Genomic DNA, 17,993 nt, shown 5'->3' with positions numbered 1-17,993 from the left:
TATGTCAGAGTTCTGGACCCTGGCTGCTAGCCTGAGTTTAACCATTCCTTGGCAATAAAACATGATTTTGTTTTCACAGCCACTGTTGGTCTCCCTGCTGGCAGGGCATTGTGCAGCTCCCTTTTCAGCCCACCTTGGTGCGGGAGAGCGAGGAAGAGGGCCAGGAACAGACCAAGTCTGAGCATCTGCCACCCAGCACTGCGCCATCTAGATCTAGTGAGTGGCAGGTAGCATTTCCTCAGAGGCTTCCCTGTTCTGCTTGGGGAGAGGCAGAAATGGTGGGAGGAGGAGGGGGGATCTCCTCCCAGTGAGTCTAGATTTGCTAACACAGCCCCCTGCAGCCGTTTGCTCTGGGCCTGGGCAGCGTGTTTCTTTCAGGGTGTTCTCCAGAGCCATCTCCAGCATGGTGGAAATAGCCCAGCAATAGAGCTCCCAGCCCTTCCCTTGTAGGAGTCTCTGGAGGGTCAGACCCTGCCAGCTGCTGAACACCCACTTTCCCACTGAACTCTGTGGGAACTGAGGGGGACTCATGCCTCATATGATTGGAACTTTGTGAAGTTTAACTGGGGACGAGTTCCCAGGGCAAACTCAGACCCTTCCCGGGTTCTGGTCTTTCTCTAGCCAGGGAGGGCATGTGGCCTGGGCGGGAGGAGGGAGCTGCTTGTCGAAACAGTCTGAAAACCCCACTGCTCTGAAAGGATGAGACTTCCCCTGTGTCACAGTGCTTCAGTAGGGAGGGGGAGCTTTGGGAGCAGCCTGTGCTGTGAGCTGCTGCCAGTGTGTGTAGATTGCAGTCCCTGTGCCCCGTGGTGGGGCGGGCAGTGAGGGGGAGTTGCCCCAGTGGAGGAGAGGTGGGGGTGGAGCAGACAGGCCCTTTAGTGAGTTGCTGCTTTGATCCCTGACTCACGGCTGCTCCCCACTCGGTTCCAGGATGAAGAGGCTGAAGCAGATGCTGGGAAGAAGGCTCCAGATCCAGTGGGAAGCAGCTACCGGCTTCCCCAAGAGGAGAGCGGCCCCTCTGTCCCCGCTGGCGGGGAAGCAGCTTGTGGCCAGGCCAAGTGGTGGACGTGCCTGGCGTTCTGGAGGAGGAAGACACCAGCTCCCAGAGCAGGCCCTGAGGCACCTTCGGGGTCAAAATGGAGGTGGCCCAGGGTGCAGCTCTGCAGGAGGGAGCCAGGACAGGGTGGGAGACGGGCAAGGCAGCTCTGGGGCTTCCTGTCCAGGAAGCAGAGGAGCCAGGAGCCCAGCGCCAGGGCCCAGCAGGAGCCATGCCCCTGCCTGGCCACTAAAGAGTCCCCACCCTGCCTAGGACAGGAGATGGGGCAACCCCTGCTCTAGCACCAGCAGCTCCACCTACTCCCAAGGGGCCAGCAGCACCTCCGAGGAGTGTGAGAGCCTTGAGGCTGGAGGCTCCCACAGTACTGGTGAGGGGAGACCCAAGGGAAAGGGAGAATTCCTGGGGCCGGGGGGCTAGTAACACTGTGTGCCCATTGGTTCAGAAAGGCGTCAGGTCTCAGGCATGTGAGCCCTGCTGAGACTAGTGGGAGTGGCACAGCCATGCCCGGTGCAGGGCATTCTTGGCGGAGTCGGGGGCACTCCAGCCTCCCGGACCCCTGATGATTTTGCGGGGGTGGCCTGACTGCCATGGGGCCCTGAAGCTGATGGGGCTGAGGGCATCTCTGGGAGGGGCAGGGTGAGGCCCTTTCTGCCCTGGGGTTCTGTAGCCAGACAGCCAGCCCCCCCCCCCCTCAGACCAGCATTGCTGGAAACACAGGAGGAAGCCGGAACAGGGCACTTAACATATATTCCAGCACAGCCTTTGAAGCTGTGAAAGCACAGGTGTGCTGCTACAATGTGCCTCTGGGAACAGATACAAGGATTAAGCTCACAGCAGGCAGAGGCCCTGTGACAGACATGGCTCTTAGCCCCTACTAAATAGCGTGATGCACACACACCAACATCCTAGGTGGGAAAATTATTTACCCTGATAAAAGAAATGTCCAGTAGTCGAAAGTTATTGTTTCTCTCCCTTGCAAGTGTAAACTACTCTTGCGAAAGCTGGCGTCACCCAGACAGACCAGCCTCAATTTGGCATAAGAAAGGAGAAAGAGAATAAAGGAGTACAGAGGTATAAGTAGGGGACCTACAGCACCATGATTTTTGAGTGCTTTTCACTATCTATCTGCTGGTCAGATAAGTGACAGCCTCCCAAGGCTTCTGCAGCTAAGAGGGTCCCTAAGCCTTGTCCCTTATTCGTCTTTCCGCGGAATTGAGTGACCGATCCTGGCTTGGCACCGCTGGAATCGAGAGATGCAAGGAGGGTAAGAAGCACCCACACCTGATCTCCTATCTTTAGTGTACACATATTTTGAAATAGAGCTCTATACTTTGTTTTCTTTCTTTGGGATTGTGGCTTCAGTTTTGTAACTTGTTTGTGTGTGTAACATCTCTACATTTAAATAAGTAGGCACTAGCAATTTTGTAACCACATGATTAGAATCTAGCTTAATAAATTTTGGTAACCATTTGTGCATAAGCCTGACTTGTTTTCTCTGGTTTACTGTAAAGCAGCCGACACAATTAAAGAACCTCAGCCGTTTTGGCTCTAAAGCCTGGCCATTAGGTGAGAGTACTAAGAGCCTAGCGTTGAGTTGTGCCGCCTCCACGGGGCAAACTCTTGGGACACCTGTCAGTCAATCCTGGCTGCCCGCTGCGAAGGAGCTCTGAGCTCTAGCAGTTAAAGTCACGGGTGTGGAGAGGCTCTTAGTGCTGCCATTGGGGCACCTGTCAGTCAGTATTGACTGCCCGCTGCGAAGGAGCCCTGAGCTCTAGCAGTTAAAGTCACGGGTGGTTAGGACCTTGGGGCATCCGTCAGCCTAGCCCGGGCTGCCCGCCGCGAAGGGACAGTGCGTCCTAGCGGTTAAAGTCACGGATGGTATAAACGGGCATAGCTGGCACCTCACCAAACATCCTTGGCCGTCGGCTAACAGGTTCCTTACAGAGGAGGGGGGCACATTAAGCTTTCTCTCTCCACTGCACCCCGTCCTTCCCCTCGGCAGCAGCAGGAGTCACCCTCTGTCCTCCTCTGCCTGGTGCAGGGAGCCCCAGTGTCCGGCTGGAGGTTGAGGAGGAAGAGGAGGACGTGTCCCCAGAGGAAGCTGCCATCAGGGTCATCCAGCAGCATCGCCAGGGCAGAGATGAGGTACAATCGAGTCTATCCTGCCCCTGCCAGCCCTTCCGGGGGGGCCCTGTCCCAGAGAAGCCATAACCCCCATTATCTGTGACCCCGAAGAGAGGGTGTTTGTCCCACGCAGGCCAGGGTCTCCTCTCCCCACAGCCATTGTCCCAGTTAAAAGCCCTGCCTTGCAGGAGGACACTGTGATTCTGGGCTTTTCCTGTCCAACCCAAAGGAGGACCTGGGCCCTGGAGCCGGTTTGAGTGGAGTGGGGAGGTCCCTACCTAACAGGCTCTCTCTCTCCCCCAATGCCACTCCTCATCTGTGCAGGAGAGGGCCAAGCAGCTCCGCTTCCTGCACGCTATCCCCACTCTGTGCTTCCCTGCACAAAAGCAGGGGCAGGACACCCTGCAGCCGCACTGCTTCAAAGCGTCCCTTGTGGAGAGCATTGCGGTGAATGAGACCCCATGGGGAGGGAGCTAGACATGAGACAAGAGAGGCCTCCCCTGGGCCAGTTCTGGGAGATGGTGGGGCTGGAGGGGGCAGCAGAGGACAGGGATTCTTGGGGCTGAGGATTGGGGAGCAGGGGAAGGGGAAATTCTGTCACAGACACAGAGCTGGCAGTGGGGAATTGTAGGGCCGGAGGGGCGGCTGAGGGGAGGAAAGAACTGGGTGGTCCCAGCTGGAGAGGGAGGGAGTAAGTTTGAAAGGTGGAAGGAATGTGGGGGCCCAGCTGGATTGGCTGCTTTTGTCTTCTTTGGGTCTCCCAAGAGCTGATTGAAGACGTACCCCTGGAGTCTGAGCGAAGCTCCATCCTCTCGAGCTCTATGGCTGCAGTTTGCCACCTCAGGTACCAGGACCCTCCTGTCCAGCTGCCCTAACCCAGGAGTCACAGATCCTCCCACTCCCCCTCCAGTTGTGGCTGTTCACATCCTCCGGCCAAGGAGGCGGGAACGTTCACTCTTTCCAGGCTGGGTGGTTCATTTCACTCCAGTAACGTTACAGTGGCCTTAGGGAGAAGATCATCGGGGCGGGGGACATATAATAGGGGCAGCAGGGTCCAGGGTGAGATCAGGGGAACGGGCCCTGTTTCAGCCCTGCCAGTGTCTGGCTCTGTGACTTCAGCCTGGTCACTAGTCTCCTTGGCACCTCCATTTCCGTTTTTGCTGGCCGGTGCCTATTTCCCTCATGTTTCATGTCCATGGTGATGCCACTCTGGTGCTGCAAAGTTGAATCGAGGCTCCTCTTTCCTGCCAGCAAACTGGACCTGGAGCTGGACTCAGCCCTCCTGCGAGCTGTCCTGTTCAGTGTTTTTACCATGCGCCCAGGGAAGGACACCGCTCACTTCCGGGTAGGTCACCATCCTACTTCTCTGTTGTAGGAGCAGTCCTGTGGTCCCTGCTCCCTTAGTTTGGTGGAGCTGCTGAAAATAGGGGAGGGGTGAGCAGAGCTGGGAACAGGCCCGGGGGTTAACAAAATGGCAGAGAGCGCCCCTTCCCTCCAGAGGGGATAGTGTTACCCGCCCTTGGCAGATCCTCTCCCTCCTTCCTCATTCTGTGCTTTGCTGCCTGGACTCTGTCCGGGCGCCTCGCTCCCATCCATTGCAGTTTGGCTGTTCCATACCCTGCTAGGTCCCTGGCCCTCTGCAGAGAACTGCTAAGGGCAAGGATTGAAGAGCCAGCTGGCATCCGGCCATGAACTCTTGCTTAGTGTCCCTGGGGTGATTTGAATGGGAGAGGCCAGGATGTGTCTTTGGGGTCTTGCCAGGGTTCCTCAGAGAACCCTTCTAATCATCCCCTGACCAGCGTAGCCCCAGATCCCATAACGGACGGGTGCTCCCTCCTCTTGCAGGCTCTGCCCAAGGCCTATACAGACAGCATGGATGTCATGCTGAGCAGCCTGCTGACAGAAACCCCCACCATGGACAAGCTGGAGCACCTCTTGGAGGTGAGCACAATGGCAGGGTCTGGGGGGAATTTCCCTTTAGCCCCGTGGGAGGGCTGCAAAGGAGAGACTGGAAGAGTCACATTTCCATTGTGTCCTCCCAGCTGGGACCCAGGAGGCCAGACTTTGCCAGAGCTGTCTGTGCAGTGCAATGTTGGGACTCTTGTGCCTTTCGGGGGATAAAGGGAAAGATCTGGGACTGTAAGCCAGAGCTCTGCATAGTTCGGTTAAGCACTAACAGTGGGCACCAGACCTGGCTGGGGACTGAGAGACTGAAAGTCCTGTGAGATCCAGGACATGGGCCTCTAAGAAAAGTCACTGGCTCCTTTCTAGGAAGACCCTGAGTACAGGAGGATCCTCAGGGAATCAGCTCTTCTGATATGGACGCTGCAGTTCCCAAAGGGATTGTGCTCACGGCCACTCCCTCCATCCCACCAAGGCCTTTGAATCTGGGGAGGGGCCAGGGCATGTGCCTTGATCCTGATGTGCTGTTCATGGATCAGGTACAGAGAGGATGGACCAGCCCCAGGCCTAACATTTTCCCCATCTAGAGAGACAATGACAGCCTGTGCCCAGCAGGACCTGGGCAGCGTCCTGGTTGCAAGAAGTCCCTTTTAAAGTTCTGCGATCAGCCAGTCAGCTCTTCCACCCAGAGCACAATGTCTCAGCCCCATGGGGAGGACGACAAGCTCATTTGTAGAGCATGTGCACCTGCCTCCTGACCCTCACCTGCCTCCTTCTCCCACAGCATGTCTATTTCTGGATGCACTCCAGAGAGAAGCAAGAGAGAGCCAGGGCCATACGGAGTAGCACTGCCCTGCTGCAATTCACTACTTGCCTCCCTGGATTTGAGGTAGGTGACCTTTGACCCCGGCATCCTGCAGAGGCAGGGCTGGCTCTGACAGGCTGTGGGATTTGCAGCTGCAGGGGTTCGAGATTTTGATGGCTCCTGTGTGGAGCCAGAGTCAGAACTGAGATTCAACCATGCTTGAGTCACGTCCCTCATCTCCTGGCTAAGTTTTTCCCCCTGGGTCTGTAAGGGACTGTGCTCCAGAGCCCACTGGCTGGCAGATTCATGCTTGGCCTCAGGGCCCTTGTCATTCTGGAGCAGCTGAGGAGTGAATCCTCATAGAGGGCCCTTTCCCTGGTCCCTTTATTCCAAGCTCCCCTGGGGGCAGAGAGAATGAGATCTCTAGCTGTAGCTCCTCTCCCCCAGCCCCTCCTACAGATGGAGTGGGAGGAGAGAGACTCCTGGCCCAGGGCAGATGGAGAGCTGAAGGTAGAATGTTGATGGATTCCCCTCTCCTCCTCCTTCCATCAGAGCTCATCTGACTTCCCCAAAGTGGGCTACCTTGTGGCACAGCTGGGTCTGTATATCACTGACCCACCAGATGACATCAGCATCCAGTCCACAGAAGGTCACTGCCATCCCATCCGCATTTGCTGACCTGGGAGGAAGGAGACGAATGAGTCACGGCAGGTGCCATTGTTAGGCACCAGCTTGTCCCCTCAGCAGATCAAAGCAGTTCAGACTCAGCTCTCCAGCAAGGCTATTTCATAACAGGCAGCACATCAACAGGACAAGCTGCCATTGCTCGTGCTAGTGCCCCTTATGACCTCTACGAGCCTTTCTTCCCCTCAGGGTCTCAGGCCAGTTCCTAGTGGTCTAGTGTCTACGTCATCTGAACCACCATCCAGAGCTGCCCCATCACTGGCAGCCTTGGATCCCAGGATTGAAAGTGCCATGAATCATAGAATCATAGAATATCAGGGTTGGAAGGGACCTCAGGAGGTCATCTAGTCCAACCCCCTGCTCAAAAGCAGGACCCATACCCAATTAAATCATCCCAGCCAGGGCTTTGTCAAGCCTGACCTTAAAAACTTCTAAGGAAGGAGATTCCACCACCTCCCTAAGCAACGGATTCCAGTGTTTCACCACCCTCCTAGTGAAAAAGTTTTTCCTAATATCCAACCTAAACCTCCCCCACTGAAACTTGAGACCATTACTCCTTTTCCTGTCCTCTTCCACCACTGAGAATAGTCTAGAACCATCCTCTCTGGAACTACCTCTCAGGTAGTTGAAAGCAGCTATCAAATCCCCCCTCATTCTTGTCTTCTGCAGACTTAACAATCCCAGTTCCCTCAGCTTCTCCTCATAACTTATGCGTTCCAGACCCCTAATCATTTTTGTTGCCCTTCGCTGGACTCTCTCCAATTTATCCACATCCTTCTTGTAGTGTGGGGCCCAAAACTGGACACTGTACTCCAGATGAGGCCTCACCAATGTCGAATAGAGGGGGACGATTACGTCCCTCGATCAGCTCGCTATGCCCCTACTTATACATCCCAAAATGCCATTGGCCTTCTTGGCAACCAGGGCACACTGCTGGCTCATATCCAGCTTCTCGTCCACTGTCACCCCTCGGTCCTTTTCCGCAGAACTGCTGCCTAGCCATTCGGTCCCTAGTCTGTAGCTGTGCATTGGGTTCTTCCGTCCTAAGGGCAGGACCCTGCACTTATCCTTATTGAACCTCATCAGATTTCTTTTGGCCCAATCCTCCAATTTGTCTAGGTCCCTCTGTATCCTATCCCTGCCCTCCAGCATATCAACCACTCCTCCCAGTTTAGTACCATCCGCAAATTTGCTGAGAGTGCAATCCACACCATCCTCCAGATCATTTATGAAGATATTGAACAAAACCGGCCCCAGAACCGACCCCTGGGGCACTCCACTCGACACCGGCTGCCAACTAGACATGGAGCCATTGATCACTACCCGTTGAGCCTGACAATCTAGCCAACTTTCTACCCACCTTATAGTGCATTCATCCAGCCCATACTTCCTTAACTTGCTGACAAGAATACTGTGGGAGACCGTGTCAAAAGCTTTGCTAAAGTCAAGATACAATACATCCACTGCTTTCCCTTCATCCACAGAACCAGTAATCTCATCATAGAAGGCGATTAGATTAGTCAGGCATGACCTTCCTAACCAGGCTGGGCTGGAGCACATGGGCCGGGGAAAGTTTGCCCTGCTGCTGGCCAGGCTGGACCTCCTCTGGGAGACCTGGAGGATTCAGTCATCAGAAGCCACCCATGTGGCCCATTCACCAGAGCTACCGTCCACGGCTTCACCGTAAGGACCAGGGGTCACTTGGGGAAAGATGTCAACTTCCTCTCACCCAACTTCCCTGCTGCCAGAAGCCTTCCAAACCCATAGCTGCAGGGGTAGGGGCTGGTTGAGAGGATACTGGGGAGCTGAGCTCGTTCCCCAGATGGGTTTGGAGGTAGAACAGCTCTAATGCGGGGACTGAGAGGAACGGGGAAGGAGTTCATTCTGCAATTGGGGGAGTGGGATTGGAGGTCACTAGAGAGGAGACAAGACTTCATCTCGGGGGTTGGGTGGGAGAATCCATCCCTCAGATGTGGCGAGGAGCTGGGTGGAAATTTAGCTGTCTCCAGGTGCCGTTATTACCCTTTGTTGCCGGGAGTGTCTGAATCTCTGACTAATCCTTGTTCCCTTGCAGGAGGAGGATATTACAGACAAAGTGATGGCCCACCTATTTTCCATCCTGTGTTTGTGCCAGGTGCCCAAGGCACTGCATGCGCTTTGCCCCATGGGACACCCTTAAAGGGCCCCCACCTCACATGCCCAGCAGCTCACACTCCCTGCTGCAGGTACTGCTCTGTCTCACTATACATGGGGGAGAGGGGCTAGTGGGAGTGGAGATAGAGGTGACAGCACTGAGTGAAACCCTCTCCCTTCTGGATGGGGGGCCTTCCCTCTGCTGCCAAATCCCCTTTGTCTGGGGCATGAGGTTCTCCCCACCCTCTTTTTCTTGGCCTTGGCCTCTCTGCCATCGCCCCTTCTCCCTGCCCAGCCTGATGCAGAAGGGCCTGCATGTTAGGCCCATGTCCCCCAGTGGAGCTCTGAAAGCTCTGCATTAGAGCAGGGGGAATGGCCTAGTGTCACATCTGAAACAATTCCTGACCCGGGGCTGCTGTGGCAGGGCCCCTCAGTCCCTCCTCCATACCAAGGGGCCACAGGAGGAATCTGCCCTCAGGTAGCCAAACCTAGAACGCCACCTCCCTCTCACCACACGCCCTCCCCGACCCTCCTGCCCCATGCCCAGAGGCCTTTATGAAGCATCAGGCTTTCAGCACCATGGGGCTGGCCCAGCCCAGGACAACTACAAATGAGAACATCGGTAGAACCATGGTTTATCTTCAATAACCACTGCAGTCTGGGAGTGGTGGCCTGATGTGGAACCCCTCCCCTGTGCTCACTGCTCAGAGGTTCCCCTGGCCCGTGTCACCTTTGAGCTAGTGAATGTCCGATGAACCCTGCACCGGGGGCCCAGTCCACCCACATTGTATCTGAACTCTTCCCAGCCAGGAATGAAACTCCCCCCAAGCACCCTGGGAAGTGAAGGATCCTCCCCATCTGACAGGTGGGGACAAAAACACAGAGGAAGGGCTGTGGTGCCTGGTCTCACAATCCTGGGTGTAGCTCTGGGAACTGGACTGGGTCCCAGGCTAGTGCCTTCCCCCCAGGGGCAGCTTCACTTTCTGCCCTTTATTCTTCCCTCCTGCTCGGGCGTGTCTGAGTGTGAAATGAACAGGAGCAAGGGATGGTGAGGAGGCCATGACACCTAGCCTTGGTGGGAGCTCCCCTTGGCCTGGATCCCAGCCCAAGGACAGAGACATCTTTGTCATCCTGCTGTCCTTCTTTTATTCCTCGGAAGAGAGTCCCTAGATGAGGATGCGTGGGACTTGAACCCAGGTGTCTAGGGCTCCGGGTGGGCAGTGCCTGGGAGTACCCTCAAGTCATCTGGACAACAAGGCAGAGCTTGCCCTGCTGCTGAGACAGTCCCCATGTTATTCCTGGTTTCTGCCTGCATGCACCGCCCTGCCCTACCCTCCAGTTCCCGGCTATTGACTGTCTTGACCCTCGACTCCGGTCTCATGCTGCTGACTTCGGCGTGACCCTTGGCTCTCGACGTTGGCTACCAACTCTGGCTCAGCATTATCCTTGTCATATTCTAGCCTTGCTCCAGCCCCACAACTGACCCGCTCCAGCCTTGCCTCCTCCTCTTGATCCTCCCCAAGCCCTCGGACTCTGACTACCCGGCTTCAACCTTCCGCCTGAATCTGGACTCTGGCTTGATATCGACTTGGCTTAACTTTGGACTCTGATCACCCGGCTTCGACCCTTGGCCTGCACTTGGACTCTGGCTCCAGTTCTGATTCTGGTTTGTCTACAGACTCTGATCACATCATCATCTCCGGCGTCTTCCTGGTTCTTGATTCTAGCACCACTCTTAGCCTAGGTGCAATCCTATGTCTAGCTGTGACCTCAGCTCCAACCACTAGACCTAATTATCAGATGCAACATGTGACATCAGGTGGTGCGACTGTTTGCAGAAAAGGAGGCTTTCCAGAAGTAAGTGGCCTGTACGTAAATGGGGATACCAGGTGTGACTCAAGGCCTTGCTACCTGAGCCTGGCCCTGTGCTGCCCCTGCCGGAATGGCTCAATGGAGGTGACTGAAAATGTAGGGGTTTCCTTAACCAGCCTCTGCCCCTGGACCTACTCCACCATTCTTGGCTCTGACACCTGACATTCCTGATAAATACCAGGATTATGTGGACATCTTTGAAAGAAAGGAGGACACATTACCTCTGCACCAAGACTATGACTGCCCTATTGACCTAAACCTTGCCCGAAAGTTGCCTTTGGCTGTATTTATGCAATGTCCGAACCAGAACGAGTGGCTCTCCCTGCGTAAAATCATGAAAACGGATCCAAAGGGTTTATTTTCTATTAAGCATTTCCCACAGAGGCCCTGGCCCTCTTTGGAAAGAAGAAAGGAGGGACTCTATGCCTCTCTGTAGAATACCAGCCCCTGAACAAAGTGAAAGTATCCCCTATCATTAATCCCAGAATTTTTGGATCACATGAAACCTGTACGGGCATTCATCAGAGTAGACTTCCAAGGACTTACACTCTAACACTCATTTGGGCGGTGGACAAATGGAAGAGAGATTTCAATACATTTTATAGACACTTTAATTGTCTGGTGATGCCATTTGGATTGACCTTGCAACACTTCTTCAGTGATGTATTTGGGGACATTCTGGATCAATACATTGTCATCTATTTAGATGACATACTTCTCTTTTTGGAGAACCCAGAGCAGCATGTGCCCCACAACAGACCCCAGAGAGGTTGCGGCAGCATTGTCTCTATACAAAACTGGAAAAGTGTACCTCTAGCCAACTCTCCATGGAGTTTTTGGGGTACATCCTCTCCCCAGAAGGCATTAAGATTGATGCAAATAAGGTGAAAGCCATCCACAACTGGGAGGAAGCTTGAAGTACTCAAAAAGAGCAGTGCTTCCTAGGCTTCACCAATTTTACTGCTGCTTCGGCCCAGGGTTCTCAGAAGAAATAACTCCCATGATAGCTCTCCTCCACAAGACTGTCCAATTTGTTTGGTCACCCAAGGCCCAACAAGCCCTCAAACAGCTCAAAATTGATTTCACCGCTGCACCTGTTCTGGCGCACCCCAATCCAACTGGAGCATTCATCATAGAAGTTGACACATCTAATATATCAATCGGGGCCATGCTCTCTGGGGCATGGCTCCCAGCACCTGCTGCACCCCTGTGCATACCGCTCCTGGAGGCTCACCCCACAGACAAAAACTATAGGAGTCCCTTGATAATTAGTAGGTTCTGATTAAATCCTTATTTGAAGATTGGTGTGAGTAGCTGAAGGGGCCTCGATACCCAGCACAAGGTTGTACACAAAAGCCTCCAGTATCTGCGCAAAGCCAAAGCACTGAATCCGGGACAATTCAGCTAGACCATATTCTTTTCCTGCTTCAATTTCAAGATTACTTAACTGCCCAACTGGAACTAAGAATGATCTTATCCCCAAATGGAGAATATAACCAAGAACTTCAGGACTTCAGGAAAGCAGACTTCGACTCCCTCAGGGAACGGATGGCCAGGATCCCCTGGGGGACTAACTTGAAGGGGAAAGGAGTCCAGGAGAGCTGGCTGTATTTCAAGGAATCCCTGTTGAGGTTACAGGGACAAACCATCCCAATGAGTCGAAAGAATAGTAAATATGGCAGGCGACCAGCTTGGCTTAATGGTGAAATCCTAGCGGATCTTAAACATAAAAAAGAAGCTTACAAGAAGTGGAAGGTTGGACATATGACCAGGGAAGAGTATAAAAATATTGCTCGGGCATGTAGGAATGTTATCAGGAGGGCCAAATCGCACCTGGAGCTGCAGCTAGCCAGAGATGTCAAGAGTAACAAGAAGGGTTTCTTCAGGTATGTTGGCAACAAGAAGAAAGCCAAGGAATGTGTGGGCCCCTTACTGAATGAGGGAGGCAACCTAGTGACAGAGGATGTGGAAAAAGCTTACGTACTCAATGCTTTTTTTGCCTCTGTTTTCACTAACAAGGTCAGCTCCCAGACTGCTGCGCTGGGCATCACAAAATGGGGAAGAGATGGCCAACCCTCTGTGGAGATAGAGGTGGTTAGGGACTATTTAGAAAAGCTGGACGTGCACAAGTCCATGGGGCCGGACGAGTTGCATCCGAGAGTGCTGAAGGAATTGGCGGCTGTGATTGCAGAGCCATTGGCCATTATCTTTGAAAACTCGTGGCGAACCGGGGAAGTCCCGGATGACTGGAAAAAGGATAATGTAGTTCCAATCTTTAAAAAAGGGAAGAAGGAGGATCCTGGGAACTACAGACCAGTCAGCCTCACTTCAGTCCCTGGAAAAATCATGGAGCAGGTCCTCAAAGAATCAATCCTGAAGCACTTTCATGAGAGGAAAGTGATCAGGAACAGCCAGCATGGATTCACCAAGGGAAGGTCATGCCTGACTAATCTAATCGCCTTTTATGATGAGATTACTGGTTCTGTGGATGAAGGGAAAGCAGTGGATGTATTGTTTCTTGACTTTAGCAAAGCTTTTGACACGGTCTCCCACAGTATTCTTGTCAGCAAGTTAAGGAAGTATGGGCTGGATGAATGCACTATAAGGTGGGTAGAAAGTTGGCTAGATTGTCAGGCTCAACGGGTAGTGATCAATGGCTCCATGTCTAGTTGGCAGCCGGTATCAAGTGGAGTACCCCAAGGGTCGGTCCTGGGGCCGGTTTTGTTCAATATCTTCATAAATGATCTGGAGGATGGTGTGGATTGCACTCTCAGCAAATTTGCGGATGATACTAAACTGGGAGGAGTGGTAGATACGCTGGAGGGGAGGGATAGGATACAGAAAGACCTAGACAAATTGGAGGATTGGGCCAAAAGAAATCTGATGAGGTTCAATAAGGATAAGTGCAGGGTCCTGCCCTTAGGACGGAAGAACCCAATGCACAGCTACAGACTAGGGACCGAATGGCTAGGCAGCAGTTCTGCGGAAAAGGACCTAGGGGTGACAGTGGACGAGAAGCTGGATATGAGTCAGCAGTGTGCCCTTGTTGCCAAGAAGGCCAATGGCATTTTGGGATGTATAAGTAGGGGCATAGCGAGCAGATCGAGGGACGTGATCATTCCCCTCTATTCGACATTGGTGAGGCCTCATCTGGAGTACTGTGTCCAGTTTTGGGCCCCACACTTCAAGAAGGATGTGGATAAATTGGAGAGAGTCCAGCGAAGGGCAACAAAAATGATTAGGGGACTGGAACACATGAGTTATGAGGAGAGGCTGAGGGAGCTGGGATTGTTTAGCCTGCAGAAGAGAAGAATGAGGGGGGATTTGATAGCTGCTTTCAACTACCTGAAAGGGGGTTCCAAAGAGGATGGCTCTAGACTGTTCTCAATGGTAGCAGATGACAGAACGAGGAGTAATAGTCTCAAGTTGCAGTGGGGGAGGTTTAGATTGGATATTAGGAAAAACTTTTTCACTAGGAGGGTGGTGAAACACTGGAATGCGTTACCTAGGGAGGTGGTAGAATCTCCTTCCTTAGAGGTTTTTAAGGTCAGGCTTGACAAAGCCCTGGCTGGGATGATTTAACTGGGAATTGGTCCTGCTTTGAGCAGGGGGTTGGACTAGATGACCTTCTGGGGTCCCTTCCAACCCTGATATTCTATGATTCTAAGAAGGGAGAAAGCTAGTCAGGAACAGCCCTTCCTCCTCAAGCCCCGCAACGTGCTTAATGTTGCCATACCTCAAGCTCTAATCATGCTTATTAAATCAGCCTCCTAGGATGACGTGCTGCCCAGGGAATGAGAAACAACATTCCATGTGGGCTCCAATAACATTTACTGAGGACTGCCTGTATGTTCTGCCAGGATGTCCCCCGTTGAAGGTACTACATCTGAAACAGGACACCTCCCAACAGGGCACTTTGGGTGCTTCAAAATCTCCTGCCTAACCTCCTGCTTCGTTTGGTGGTGGTGCCGAATGTGGGCTGAAATTCAGACATGTTGACTAGTGACTTCTGAGCTCTTACCAAGGCACCACACACCAAAATTCTTGGCGCCTCATGCCTCTGGAGACCCTGCCCCGGCCATGGGCAGCCATTGCCAGGGATTTCATTGTAGAACTCCCTGAATCAAATGGCCACGTGGTGGAACTGACTATCATACAACAACTAACCAAGATGGCACGCTTCATCCCCCTGTGACTGTGTACCTTCAGCTGAAAGGACAGATCAGCTCCAAATTTGCCAAAGACACCTTTTTTTTTTTTTGGCTAACTATAGATTTCCCCCTGATTTCATCGTACACAGCAATGGCCTCTCCGAAATTCCTGGCTAGCAATCTGGTTCAATGAATCTATCACATTCAAGAAGAACTAAGGGGGCATTCGAGGACACTAGGAAGGTCTTCAAATAGTATGTGGACTGCCGATGACAGGAGGGGCCAGTCTTCTCAGTCGGGAAACCATTTACTGAAAGGAGGTACCAAGGGTCTGGCACTGACCAAATCCATAAGCCCCATCTGTGGCAGCAGTTCCTACCCTATCCCCCTTCCTTGGTCTTCTGATCCCATCTCCTCTTCTGCTTGTAGGGAGCAAACTCTGGGTTTCTCCCCTCACTCTGGCACAATCTGTGCACAGACTGCCTGAGCCCCATGCAGATTATGGGACTGTCCTCCCCTTACCTCCTGTGTGTTTGTGGAAGAAACTATTATCTCTATTTTACAGACAGGGAATGAAGGTGATGGACCTCTCTAAGGTCACACCTACAAACATGGGGTGGATCTGGGAACGGGACTGGGTTCTACTCTAGTGCCCTCCCCACAGGGCAGCTTCACTTTCTGCCCTTCATTCTCCCCTCCCTTCCCTGAACGGTAAATGAGCAGGGGCTTCCTCCCTTCTCTGTCTTCCAGGCTTTGGGATCTGTCCATGCCTCCTACATCAACGCAGCCTGCAGCTGGCCCTGCTTGGGGAGCAATGACCTCATCCTGTCAAACTGAGAGGAGCTGGCTCTCAGTGATGCTTAGCCGGAAAACCACACCCCCCTCACAGAGGTAGGAACTACTCACTCATCTGGGTGACTGCAGCTCTTGGGACAAAGATCCAGTTCCTGGTACGCAGCCTGGCTGAGAGCAGCCCTTATCCCTGGATCCCAGCCCTGGAACTTAGACATTGTTCTCATTGTACTGTGTTGATTTTATTCCTAGGAAAAGCATTGCCAAAGGAGGTGTAAGGATCCTGGACTCTATTGCTTGCAAGAAGCTTCAGCCAACTTCACAGGTAGAGGTCATTGTCTTTCATACAATTACACCAGGGCCCTTTATGGTCTCCAACTCTTCGCTCCGGCAGGACAGAGACAAGCCTTAAGTCCCAGAGTCCTGATTTCCTGCCTTTCCAGGGGCTGAGGGCTTGTATTTTCCCACCCGGTCATCAGATACTTTTCCTATGGGAATCTCATGAGAGCAGAGAAGGAATCTCCTCTTCTCTTAGAACCAGTCTATTCAGTAAATCCACCCACACTGACCTCATTTTAGCTGCTTTGTTTAGCTGAGATTAGCAGTATCTTCTGAAAACCCTAAGTGTGTGGGGGTGAGGTGCATCAGGGGAGACTGGAGCTCCAGCAGGTTCCCCTGAAGAACATCACCCTGTCTTTCTGTGGTCAGGCTGGGATGCGCTGTCTATCATGGAGGTGAAGACCGTATGGGAGCTGCTGGATTGGCCTTGATATGCCGTGTCCTTGTACAAATGAAGGACCGACATCACAGAGATGGCAAGAAGCAAAAGATGTACCACAGATGGCTGGGAATGGGCTGAACAACCTACAATGATAGGTAAGTAAAACCCTGGCCACATACAGACACCACAGGCATTGGTGTGGATTGAACCAGGGTCCATCAGCACAAGCCCCTCTCACTCAGGCTAAAGGGGTCACTCTAGGAGTGTAGGAGAGATACCGGGTGAGTCTGATGGAATGAATAGAAAGGGGAGCCTGAGCGGAGGTTGCTGGGTCCTTCCCAGTAGCAGCAGGATGCTGCAGGAAGAAGGGTCTGTAAGGTGGGAGTGGGAGGGGAGGAGCAGATGACTGAGGTGGAGATATTTTTACACAGGGAGATGTTTGCATAGGGAGGTTTGGAGGTAAGAAGGAGAAGTCCAAACTGGACATGGAAAAAGGGCAGCCAGAGCCAGACTTGGGAAAGTGGGAAAGACAGCACCAGAAGAGGAAGATCATCTCAGCAGCTTCAGTTTGGATGGCTGGCAGGTGGGAGGTAAATTCACCAGAACATGATTCACCGGAACGGCCAGGGCGAGGTGCCTGACGAGCGGTGAGTGGAGAGTCCCGTTACAGAGCATGCTGCAAAGCCAGAAATCCCGTGCTACTGCAGATGCAGAGTCGTTGTCTTTCTCCCCCTACACTGCCAATGGAGGGAAGCGTCTGAGCCTGTGAATTTCTCCCTGGCTACAGATAACCCATCCTTACTCTCAGTGAAATGCTATGGTGTACTGTACACAGCATGCATGACACTCAACCTCAGAATGCTGTTAGCACTGTTGTGAGGTTGTCAAGGTTCCTCCTCCACTCTGAACTCTAGGGTACAGATGTGGGGACCTGCATGAAAACCTCCTAAGCTTACTTTTACCAGCTTAAGTTAAAACTTCCCCAAGGTACAAATTAATTTTATCCTTTGCCCTTGGAATATCCACTGCCACCACCAAACTCTAACTGGGTTTACTGGGAAACATAGTTTAGTCACGTCTTTCCTCCCCAAATCCTCCCAACCCTTGCACCCCGCTTCCTGGGAAATGTTTGGTAAAAATCCTCACCAATTTGCATAAGTGACCACAGACCCAAACCCTTGGATCTGAGAACAATGAAAAAGCATTCAGTTTTCTTACAAGAAGACTTTTAATAGAAATAGAAGTAAATAGAAGTAAAGGAATCACCTCTGTAAAATCAGGATGGTAGATACCTTACAGGGTAATTAGATTCAAAACATAGAGAATCCCCCTAGGCAAAACCTAAAGTTACAAAAAAGACACACAGACAGGAATAGTCATTCTATTCAGCCCAGTTCTTTTCTCAGCCATTTAAAGAAATCATAATCTAACACATACCTAGCTAGATTACTTACTAAGAGTTCTAAGACTCCATTCCTGTTCTATCCCCGGCAAAAGCAGCATACCGACAGACACATACCTTTGTTTCTCTCCCTCCTCCCAGCTTTTGAAAGTATCTTGTCTCCTCATTGGTCATTTTGGTCAGGTGCCAGCGAGGTTACCTTTAGCTTCTTAACCCTTTACAGGTGAGAGGATTTTTCCTCTGGCCAGGAGGGATTTTAAAGGGGTTTACCCTTCCCTTTATATTTATGACAGGGGTGATGGCCAAATATCCTTCATCAGCATTGCTCTCTTATGCCCCTTTCAGAGTGT

At 52.4% G+C, this 17,993-nt stretch overlaps 1 long non-coding RNA gene across 1 annotated transcript in view; it reads left to right on the top strand.

Annotated features, from left to right (window-relative positions):
- The window catches only part of LOC142070829 (uncharacterized), a 33,657-nt gene extending 31,121 nt beyond the window's left edge, over window positions 1-2,536 (top strand). Inside the window, exons 2-3 of the long non-coding RNA XR_012666751.1 lie at window positions 80-216; window positions 931-2,536. This is a non-coding gene — a long non-coding RNA (uncharacterized LOC142070829). The remainder of the gene's footprint in view (window positions 1-79; window positions 217-930) is intronic.
- The last annotated feature ends 15,457 nt before the right edge of the window (window positions 2,537-17,993 follow it).

The sequence above is a fragment of the Caretta caretta genome, chromosome 2 (assembly GCF_965140235.1).
Source record: "Caretta caretta isolate rCarCar2 chromosome 2, rCarCar1.hap1, whole genome shotgun sequence".
Lineage (NCBI taxonomy): Eukaryota > Metazoa > Chordata > Testudines > Cheloniidae > Caretta > Caretta caretta.
This window is presented reverse-complemented; position numbering and strand designations above follow the sequence as displayed.